The 9661-nt window shown below is 64.0% G+C and overlaps 1 protein-coding gene across 1 annotated transcript in view; it reads left to right on the top strand.

Moving 5' to 3' along the window:
* ap2a1 (adaptor related protein complex 2 subunit alpha 1) overlaps positions 1–1748 on the top strand; it is a gene marked incomplete in the record, with an annotated part of 36405 nt that extends 34657 nt beyond the window's left edge. Inside the window, 1 exon segment of the mRNA XM_069191767.1 lies at positions 974–1748.
* Between the last annotated feature and the right edge of the window lie 7913 nt (positions 1749–9661).

Genomic DNA, 9661 nt, shown 5'->3' with positions numbered 1-9661 from the left:
GTAGGGCCCGGTGGGGCTCGGCGCCGGGAGGGCAGTGTGGGCCCGAGAGCAGGGTACCGGTAGGGCCCGGTGGGGCTCGGCGCCGGGAGGGCAGTGTGGGCCCGAGAGCAGGGTACCGGTGGGGCCAGTGGGGCTCGGCGCTGGGAGGGCAGTGTGGGCCCGAGAGCAGGGTACCGGTAGGGCCCGGTGGGGCTCGGCGCTGGGAGGGCAGTGTGGGCCCGAGAGCAGGGTACCGGTAGGGCCCGGTGGGGCTCGGCGCCGGGAGGGCAGTGTGGGCCCGAGAGCAGGGTACCGGTAGGGCCAGTGGGGCTCGGCGCCGGGAGGGCAGTGTGGGCCCGAGAGCAGGGTACCGGTAGGGCCCGTGGGGCTCGGCGCCGGGAGGGCAGTGTGGACCCGAGAGCAGGGTACCGGTGGGGCTCGGTGCCGGGAGGGCAGTGTGGGCCCGAGAGCAGGGTACCGGTGGGGCTCGGCGCCGGGAGGGCAGTGTGGGCCCGAGAGCAGGGTACCGGTGGGGCTCGGCGCTGGGAGGGCAGTGTGGGCCCGAGAGCAGGGTACCGGTGGGGCTCGGCGCTGGGAGGGCAGTGTGGGCCCGAGAGCAGGGTACCGGTAGGGCTCGGCGCCGGGAGGGCAGTGTGGGCCCGAGAGCAGGGTACCGGTGGGGCCCGTGGGGCTCGGCGCCGGGAGGGCAGTGTGGACCCGAGAGCAGGGTACCGGTGGGGCTCGGCGCTGGGAGGGCAGTGTGGGCCCGAGAGCAGGGTACCGGTGGGGCTCGGCGCCGGGAGGGCAGTGTGGGCCCGAGAGCAGGGTACCGGTGGGGCCAGTGGGGCTCGGCGCCGGGAGGGCAGTGTGGGCCCGAGAGCAGGGTACCGGTGGGGCCAGTGGGGCTCGGCGCCGGGAGGGCAGTGTGGGCCCGAGAGCAGGGTACCGGTAGGGCCAGTGGGGCTCGGCGCCGGGAGGGCAGTGTGGGCCCGAGAGCAGGGTACCGGTAGGGCCCGGTGGGGCTCGGCGCCGGGAGGGCAGTGTGGGCCCGAGAGCAGGGTACCGGTAGGGCCCGGTGGGGCTCGGCGCCGGGAGGGCAGTGTGGACCCGAGAGCAGGGTACCGGTAGGGCTCGGCGCTGGGAGGGCAGTGTGGGCCCGAGAGCAGGGTACCGGTGGGGCTCGGCGCCGGGAGGGCAGTGTGGGCCCGAGAGCAGGGTACCGGTAGGGCCAGTGGGGCTCGGCGCCGGGAGGGCAGTGTGGGCCCGAGAGCAGGGTACCGGTGGGGCTCGGCGCCGGGAGGGCAGTGTGGGCCCGAGAGCAGGGTACCGGTAGGGCCCGGTGGGGCTCGGCGCCGGGAGGGCGGTGTGGGCCCGAGAGCAGGGTACCGGTAGGGTTCGAGTGTGTGGGCTGGGCTCAGCCCGGACCGGGCCTGCCTGGAGCCCAGAGCGTCGGGGTCGGGGCGCCTGCGGTCCAGTCTCTGCGGCGGACACGATCCCGAAGCGACGATTCCCAACCCCCCGCGATCCCGCTGGGCTTGTATCCGTTGTGTGTGTGCGTGTGCGTGCTTAAACATTCTTCCTCCGCCGGAGGACACCCCCGAGATCATTTCCACTTGAAGATGTGACGGTAATGATGGAACCGAGCCAGTTAGTGTGTGTGTGTGTATATATATCTCCGTATTACAGTGTATGCAAGTGTACGTCAGTGTAACGGTGTTAGAAATACCCTGTACTTTGACAATGTGAAAGTAAAAGCTTCTCCAAGGACAGGCTGTGTCTCTGAGGTGGTGTCCATCGTGTTCTTAGTATAAGGTGTTGTTCCCCAATTCCTGCCGTAAGGAAGAGAGCACCGGGGATCTCCGGCTGCTCGGCGCTGGAGCAGGTGCCGTTGGGAAAAAACCTCAGAAACAACGAAACGGCTCACAAGACACAGAAAACAGTCTCAGGTTTATTGTTCGTTGCAACCTCTGCACAGACAGCAGGTGTGCTGTTCGCACTGGGACCTCTTCGAGACACACAGTGGACAAGGGAGAGACCGCCGTCTCCCCTCCCCCTCTCTCTCCTCCGCTTCCCCGCATCACGAAGGACGAGCCGATGGAGCAGTGAGCCGGGGGATGCTGGGATGGAGGAGGACTCGGTGCAGCCGACCAGTGGTCAGACCTGAGAGAGGGAGACGAGGGAAGGAAGAGGGGTTTTACGTACATGAAATCTCCACCAGGCGGGGCTACAAGACAGAAACAATAATGTGGAATAAAGCCCAGACTGGACCGGCGATCTCTGGACTGTGGGGTACAGTGTGACCCAGACTGGACCGGCGATCTCTGGACTGTGGGGGTACAGTGTGTCCCAGACTGGACCGGCGATCTCTGGACTGTGGGGGTACAGTGTGACCCAGACTGGACCGGCGATCTCTGGACTGTAGGGGTACAGTGTGTCCCAGACTGGACCGGCGATCTCTGGACTGTAGGGGTACAGTGTGTCCCAGACTGGACCGGCGATCTCTGGACTGTGGGGGTACAGTGTGTCCCAGACTGGACCGGCGATCTCTGGACTGTGGGGGTACAGTGTGTCCCAGACTGGACCGGCGATCTCTGGACTGTGGGGGTACAGTGTGTCCCAGACTGGACCGGCGATCTCTGGACTGTAGGGGTACAGTGTGTCCCAGACTGGACCGGCGATCTCTGGACTGTAGGGGTACAGTGTGTCCCAGACTGGACCGGCGATCTCTGGACTGTGGGGGTACAGTGTGTCCCAGACTGGACCGGCGATCTCTGGACTGTGGGGGTACAGTGTGACCCAGACTGGACCGGCGATCTCTGGACTGTGGGGGTACAGTGTGTCCCAGACTGGACCGGCGATCTCTGGACTGTAGGGGTACAGTGTGTCCCAGACTGGACCGGCGATCTCTGGACTGTAGGGGTACAGTGTGTCCCAGACTGGACCGGCGATCTCTGGACTGTAGGGGTACAGTGTGGGACAGGACTCACCCAGCGTGCTCACTCCGTCGCCTGTCCTGCTGACTTCAGGCAGGCCTGGAAGGCGTCCATGACATCCCTGCAGCTCTCCTCCCCTTTGTCCTTCACACTGAGAGAGAGAGAGAGAGAAGCATCTCAACATGACCAGCAGCCATATCGCCCTGCAGCTCACCACCGCCAGCCCACTGGAGCCCAGCAGTGTGGGCCTGGCCAGTACCTGGAGGGCAGACTGCTGGGAGAGGTGTTAGTGGGGCCAGCAGGGGGCGCTCTCACCCAGCTCACAGCCCCACTGGAGCCCAACAGTGTGGGCCTGGCCAGTACCTGGAGGGGAGACTCCTGGGAGAGGTGTGAGTGGGGCCAGCAGGGGGCGCTCTCACCCAGCTCACAGCCCCACTGGAGCCCAGCAGTGTGGGCCTGGCCAGTACCTGGAGGGGAGACTCCTGGGAGAGGTGTGAGTGGGGCCAGTAGGGGGCGCTCTCACCCAGCTCACAGCCCCACTGGAGCCCAGCAGTGTGGGCCTGGCCAGTACCTGGAGGGGAGACTCCTGGGAGAGCTGAGGCTGCTGCTGGGAGAGGTGTTAGTGGGGCCAGCAGGGGGCGCTCACCCTGCAGTCTGTGTGGGTCCTAATGCCCCAGGATTAGCTGGTGTATGGGGAATGTACTGGTGCATCATCCAGGTGGGGCTGCACACTGGTGGTGGTGGAGGGGATCCCCATGACCTGTAAAGCACTTTGAGTGGAGTGTCCAGAAAAGCACTATATAAGTGTGAGGAATTATTACATCATCTCTCAAATCATGAGTGTCGCCGTCACTCCACTCTGCACCAGCAGGGGGAGACGCTGAGCCCGAGTGTCGCCGTCAGTCCGCTCTGCGCCAGCAGGGGGAGACGCTGAGCCCGAGTGTCGCCGTCAGTCCGCTCTGCGCCAGCAGGGGGAGACGCTGAGCCCGAGTGTCGCTGTCAGTCCGCTCTGCGCCAGCAGGGGGGGACGCTGAGCCCGAGTGTCGCCGTCAGTCCGCTCTGCGCCAGCAGGGGGAGACGCTGAGCCCGAGTGTCCCTGTCAGTCCGCTCTGCGCCAGCAGGGGGAGACGCTGAGCCCGAGTGTCCCTGTCAGTCCGCTCTGCGCCAGCAGGGGGGGATGCTGGGATGGCGTTTTCACGGCCCGCCAGCCACACCGCTGTCGTAGGCTGCGATCAGGGTGATGGAGCGTGAGAGAGGCGGGGGGGGGGCGTCTCCCTCCCCCCCCGGGGCTCCAGGCACCCGGCCCGTCCCAGCCTCCCTCTGGGCAGGGCGTCACCCCAGACCTGCCGGCTCCGCGGGTTCGGGGCCTGTTCAGAAACGCAGCGAGGGGGAGAGGGAGGGAGGGATGGAATTCTCCCCGGAGGGGAACCCACCCGTTCCGGCCCGTGACTCGGCACGCTGGCGCCCCGGGGGCGCAGGCGCTGGCGCTGGGGGGAGCCCAGCCCGCCGACAGGCTCCCCCCTGCAGCCCGCTGGACCATCGGGCCCGAGGAGGGCCGCAGCGCCTGCCCACCAGTACGGATCGGCCAGGGGGGGGTCACTCTGGTACGGGGGCGCAGGGAGCTGGGGCCCAGCCCCACGGACGAGGGAGGGGTCACCCTGGCCGGGGCGCCAGGCCACCGCGGGGCAAACACTCACTCCAGGGCCAGTCACCCCACCAGCCTGCCTCTGGACTGCGGGAGGCAGAACCACGCACACGCAGGGAGAACATGCAGACTCCACACAGACAGCACCCCTGCACTGCGCCCCCATGCTACCCGTTGTGGCCCAGGGGACACACAGCGAGTCCAGGGGACCAGCAGGAGACACACAGTGAGTCCAGGGGGCCAGCAGGAGACACACAAGACACAGAGAGGCCAGGGGGCCAGCAGGAGACACACAGAGAGTCCAGGGGGCCAGCAGGAGACACACAGAGAGCCCAGGGGGCCAGCAGGAGACACACAAGACACAGAGAGGCCAGGGGGCCAGCAGGAGACACACAGAGAGCCCAGGGGGCCAGCAGGAGACACACAAGACACAGAGAGGCCAGGGGGCCAGCAGGAGACACACAGAGAGTCCAGGGGGCCAGCAGGAGACGCACAGCGAGCCCAGAGGGCCAGCAGGAGACACACAGCAAGCCCAGGGGGCCAGCAGGAGACACACAGTGAGCTCAGGGGGCCAGCAGGAGACACACAGTGAGTCCAGGGGGCCAGCAGGAGACACACAAGACACAGAGAGGCCAGGGGGCCAGCAGGAGACACACAGTGAGCTCAGGGGGCCAGCAGGAGACACACAGTGAGTCCAGGGGGCCAGCAGGAGACACACAGTGAATCCAGGGGGCCAGCAGGAGACACACAGCGAGCTCAGGGGGCCAGCAGGAGACACACAGTGAGCTCAGGGGGCCAGCAGGAGACACACAGCGAGTCCAGGGGGCCAGCAGGAGACACACAGAGAGCCCAGGGGGCCAGCAGGAGACACACAGCGAGCCCAGGGGGCCAGCAGGAGACACACAAGACACAGAGAGGCCAGGGGGCCAGCAGGAGACACACAGCGAGCCCAGGGGGCCAGCAGGAGACACACAGCGAGCCCAGGGGGCCAGCAGGAGACACACAGCGAGCCCAGGGGACCAGCAGGAGACACACAATGAGCTCAGGGGGCCAGCAGGAGACACACAAGACACAGAGAGCCCAGGGGGCCAGCAAGAGACACACAGCGAGCCCAGGGGGCCAGCAGGAGACACACAGCGAGCTCAGGGGGCCAGAAGGAGACACACAGCGAGCTCAGGGGGCCAGCAAGAGACACACAGCGAGCCCAGGGGGCCAGCAGGAGACACACAGCGAGTCCAGGGGGCCAGCAGGAGACACACAAGACACAGAGAGCCCAGGGGGCCAGCAGGAGACACACAAGACACAGCGAGCCCAGGGGGCCAGCAGGAGACACACAGCGAGCCCAGGGGGCCAGCAGGAGACAGACAGCGAGCCCAGGGGGCCAGCAGGAGACACACAACGAGTCCAGGGGGCCAGCAGGAGACACACAGCGAGCCCAGGGGGCCAGCAGGAGACACACAAGACACAGAGAGCCCAGGGGGCCAGCAGGAGACACACAGCGAGCCCAGGGGGCCAGCAGGAGACACACAGCGAGCCCAGGGGGCCAGCAGGAGACACACAGTGAGCCCAGGGGGCCAGCAGGAGACGCACAAGACACAGCGAGCCCAGGGGACCAGCAGGAGACACACAAGACACACCACGAGGCCAGGCTGGGAAGAAGACCCAGGAGGCACCAGTGGGAGAGTCAGGAAGAGCTCCAGACAGGTCACAGACCAGAGGAGCCATTCAGACATGAATCCCAGGACCTCATCCAGCTGGGTTTCAAAAGCCATGGTAACAGGGCGTTCCATACTCCCACCACCCTTTGTGTAAAGCCTTTTTACAGGACAGACAGAGGGGGAGCCTCGGGCATGAAGAGGGGTGGGCTGGCTACAGTCTTGGAGAAAGGGAGGGATGGAGAGAGAGAGAGGGACGGGGGGGGGGGGAGGGGTGAGCCCACATTCTCAGAGTGCAGTCAGGCATCTGCCTCTCTGATCAGAGTCACTGAGCCAGAAGGCCCTGCCTCTACCACACACACACACCCAGGTCAGTGCACACACACACACTCACTGTGAGTCAGTCAGTGTGTGAACTGCGCTCGCAGCAGGGAGAGAGGGAACGGTGCCACCTGCTCCGGGCTGCTCTGAGCCAGGAGGGCCGAAACCCGATCACACCAGCCGGCTTGCTTCCAGCCGAGCTAAACTTAGAGCTGAGGGGCGCATCCCTTTCCTCAACCTGAGCCCCCCGCCCCCCCTCTCTCTGACACCCCCCCCGGGGGGACAGCTGGGCCCGGAGCCCCTGCAACCCCCTGAAGAACTCAGACCCCCTCCTGCAGTACCCCAGGGCTCTGAACCGGACCTGAACCACTGGACCAGCTGTCCTCCTGGTGTAACAGGACCGGACCTGAACCACCGGACCAGCTGTCCTCCCGGTCCAACAGGACCGGACCTGAACCACCGGACCAGCTGTCCTCCCGGTGTAACAGGACCGGACCTGAACCACCGGACCAGCTGTCCTCCCGGTCCAACAGGACCGGACCTGAACCACCGGACCAGCTGTCCTCCCGGTGTAACAGGACCGGACCTGAACCACCGGACCAGCTGTCCTCCCGGTCCAACAGGACCGGACCTGAACCACCGGACCAGCTGTCCTCCCGGTGTAACAGGACTGGACCTGAACCACCGGACCAGCTGTCCTCCTGGTCCAACAGGACCGGACCTGAACCACCGGACCAGCTGTCCTCCTGGTGTAACAGGACTGGACCTGAACCACCGGACCAGCTGTCCTCCTGGTCCAACAGGACTGGACCTGAACCACCGGACCAGCTGTCCTCCCGGTGTAACAGGACTGGACCTGAACCACCGGACCAGCTGTCCTCCTGGTGTAACAGGACTGAACCTGAACCACCGGACCAGCTGTCCTCCTGGTGTAACAGGACTGGACCTGAACAACCGGACCAGCTGTCCTCCTGGTGTAACAGGACTGGACCTGAACCACTGGACCAGCTGTCCTCCCGGTCCAACAGGACCGGACCTGAACCACCGGACCAGCTGTCCTCCTGCTGTAACAGGACTGGACCTGAACCACTGGACCAGCTGTCCTCACGGTCCAACACGACCGGACCTGAACCACCGGACCAGCTGTCCTCCCGGTGTAACAGGACCGGACCTGAACCACCGGACCAGCTGTCCTCCCGGTGTAACAGGACTGGACTTGAACTGTCCCTGCTGGTTCCCTGGGTGTCCCTATGTCCTGAGGAGGGACAGTGAAGGCTTGTTTTGTAGGTCTCCACATTGCTGAAGCCTGGAGCAGTTCGGATTTGGGAAACAAGGGCAGTGACATAACCTGCTGTTGAGCGATTTCTGGGTCTTCCGGTTGAGCAGACACACAATAACACCCTGACACATACACACAGATTCCCAGCACAGAGCGCGCGCACACACACGCACACACACGCACACACACGCACACGTGGAATTTTATCGAAGAAGAGCCAGGAGAGGCATTCTCCTCCCCTCGGTAAGGTCTTTATTCATGTTGCAATATGGGAAAAAGCCGTCACCCGTCTGTGCAGAGAAGTGAGAGCTGATTCAAAAGCAAGCAGGGAGAGCCCTTGTTTCAGATCTTTTTTAAGCTGATGCAACACTTCAAGGATAGGCAAAGCAGTACTTTTCCATTCCTTTTAGGTTTTTGCTTGTAAGCAAAGAAGAGCAGTTATTCAAATAGTTTCTCATGCTCCCTTCCTCAACAGCAGAGATAAACAGTATTAAAACACCCCGTGCCCTCGACGAGCTGGGCGCTGTCACACTTTGTTCTAAGTGTCCAGCTGCTTCTGCAGCACAGCTCTGTCCATAAACAACATTTTTAGGATAAAACACTTTTGCTCAGTAACTTTCCATTACAACACACACACACACACACACACACACACACGTCAGACTCACGGCTGTCTCTGCCGATAACCATCCAACGCCGCTACCTCACACTGACAGCACTAAAGCCCTCTGACACAGCAGCTCATCCTGGGGGAGAGAGGGGAGAGGAAGAGGAAGAGAGAGAGAGGGGAGAGGATGAGGAAGAGAGCGGGGGGGGAGAGGGGAGAGGATGAGGAAGAGAGAGGGAGAGAGGGGAGAGGGGAGAGGATGAGGAAGGGGGAGAGGATGAGGAGAGACCCCAGTGGTGGGGGGGTAGGAACTCAAATTGACATTTTCTGCAGTAACACACCAGGCTCGTACGGCAGCTGTTTTTTTTTTTTAACGATAACCGAGCTGGAACAGCCCGCAGAACGAGTCTGTCCGTCCGCTGCGCCACAACGACAACAAGAGCCGCCCCTCACCGGGACCCTGAGCCGCACGCTTACACACAGGGGGCCCGACCCCGCTCGAACCCTCCACCCTCTCCCCCCCCACGCCCTCCCCTCTCGCCTCCAGCTCCGGGCTCCCAGAAGCCCCTGCAGGAGGCCCCCTGGCCGGGGGTCAGGGGTCGGGGGGGGGTCGCTCACCACTTCTCCAGCTCGGCGCGGAGCTCCAGGCAGGCCGCGGGGACCGGGGGGCCGGGGTCCTCAGGGGCCGGGGGGCCGGCGGCGGCGGGGCTGTCCGACATGGCGCGGGGGCAGAGCACAGACGGGCCGTCCTGTCCCCAGGAATGAGACTGATCCCGAGACCCAGCGAGCGTGGCGGTCTGGCGGCGACTGGCAGCGAGAGAGGCTCAGGGAGTGTGGAGCCCGGGGTAATCTGCACCAAGCACACCCGCCCTCTCGCTATCTCTCTGATGACACACCCCCCACACTCGCTGCTTGCATAACATACTGGGCACTGTAGGACCCCCCCTCTCTCAGTGCAGTGTTCATGTACTGGAGTGTCCAGTCAGTGTGTCTGTATTAACCCCTCTCTCTCTCAGTGCAGTGTTCATGTACTGGAGTGTCCAGTCAGTGTGTCTGTATTAACCCCTCTCTCTCTCAGTGCAGTGTTAATGTACTGGAGTGTCCAGTCAGTGTGTCTGTATTAACCCCTCTCTCTCTCAGTGCAGTGTTCATGTACTGGAGTGTCCAGTCAGTGTGTCTGTATTAACCCCTCTCTCTCTCAGTGCAGTGTTCATGTACTGGAGTGTCCAGTCAGTGTGTCTG

Source organism: Lepisosteus oculatus, chromosome 7 (genome assembly GCF_040954835.1).
Source record: "Lepisosteus oculatus isolate fLepOcu1 chromosome 7, fLepOcu1.hap2, whole genome shotgun sequence".
Taxonomy (NCBI): Eukaryota; Metazoa; Chordata; class Actinopteri; order Semionotiformes; family Lepisosteidae; genus Lepisosteus; species Lepisosteus oculatus.
This window is presented reverse-complemented; position numbering and strand designations above follow the sequence as displayed.